Consider the following 1,579-nt stretch of genomic DNA (forward strand, 5'->3'; position numbering starts at 1 on the left):
TAGAATTCCAAGAGTTCGCCTTGTTTTTACGTTAAGCGGAAAAGAAATCTTACAAATTCCCGTTTGTGACTAAAGCTCGCTTAGACTTTTACATCCGCCACCGTGGATATTTAAGCGGCCGCGCGCGCGTGTGGGGCCGCTCACAGTAAACCATCAAGCTCACCACCACCACTCACTCCTCGCCAGCTGGTGGTTGATACTCTCTACTGTACATCAGCGTTGCTGTGCGTGCCCCGAAACTTTCAGCCTCTTACAGCGAGGAGAGTTGGCTCGTACAATACTTCAACATCGGAAAACGAAACTCAGCTGCTACCATAAGTGAGTCACTTCGTTTGTGTTGTTTTGTTTGGGGAATGAGTGGAAAGGGGGGGGAGGTATTTATTTTACTTTGTTTTATGGTAGGATTTGTTTGTTTAATTGTTTTTGTTTGTTTGTTTGACGCTTTTTTTTTCTTACATGGAGGTTATCTCATGAATTAACAGAATGGAAAATGTAACGTGAAGACATGCGAGTTGCTTTTCGTATAGGGATGGTCCGGCCTTCAGGACCTGTTTAATATCTTGGCCTGCGCTTAGATCTTCTTACATTTATGTAACAGAATATTTTGTTTCACAAGAGAAGTTTATGGTTTGAAGGTGACGTTGAATGGTTTAACCGCACTCTCTTTGTGTCCCTTTCGGTGTGTAAATACTTTTTTCAAACTCTCGGCATTGTAAGATTCATATATGGACTCTCCTTTCCGGTAGGTCTTATATTTATATGATACATCTCCCTTGTGTCTCTGTGTTACTGACTGTCTATCTGGCTCTCTCTCCGGACATAATCAAACTAATGTTTTGATTGGGGGGGGGGGTCATAGTGCTTCAGAACAGCTGTCTACGTAATGTGTTCTTCTCTGTACGAAAGGGTTTTTTTTGTGGTTTTTTTTTGGGGGGGGGGGGGGTTCTTTATTTAAGTGAACAATTAGAAAACGCATGTTGAATTCCAAGGCCATGCTTCCTAAATGACCTACAATTTTTATTGGGCGCTGTAGCACTTGCCTTTATAAAATTTATTTTTTTTGCCAAAATGAAACTTACCGAAATATTGTCTTTGAACTTGAGTTCAAGAGTTCCAGTTTTGCTAGTGTTTTCTCTTTTTCTTTTATAAAAGCACAATCTCGATCAGTTAGTGTCCTGCGAATGAAAACACTAACAAGATAATAAATGAGAATAAAAGTCCAGCAGCTCTGGAAATAGAGAAAGAGAGAAAACACCACCAATGGCGATATGACATGAATAATATAAATGCGTCTTTTTTTAATACACAACTGGATCAGTTATGTTATTGGGTAAATCTTTATGATTAGTCGAAATCAGATTTACACACAGAAAGGCATATACTGCGCATCACATTGAAGGGCATTTTGAATTCCACCCTTCTGCACTTCAGTCAAGCTCTTGAACAATGGAGTTACATCATCATGATACGGAAATGATGCTCTCACTCCGTGAGTTACTTACCATCAAAATGTTTTGTCCACCTCAAGCCACCGGATTTGCTCAAAGAGGTAGGGGTATCGTGGGGAGGGAGGAAGAGG

The sequence above is a fragment of the Aplysia californica genome, unplaced genomic scaffold, assembly GCF_000002075.1.
Source record: "Aplysia californica isolate F4 #8 unplaced genomic scaffold, AplCal3.0 scaffold00904, whole genome shotgun sequence".
NCBI classification, from domain to species: Eukaryota; Metazoa; Mollusca; class Gastropoda; order Aplysiida; family Aplysiidae; genus Aplysia; species Aplysia californica.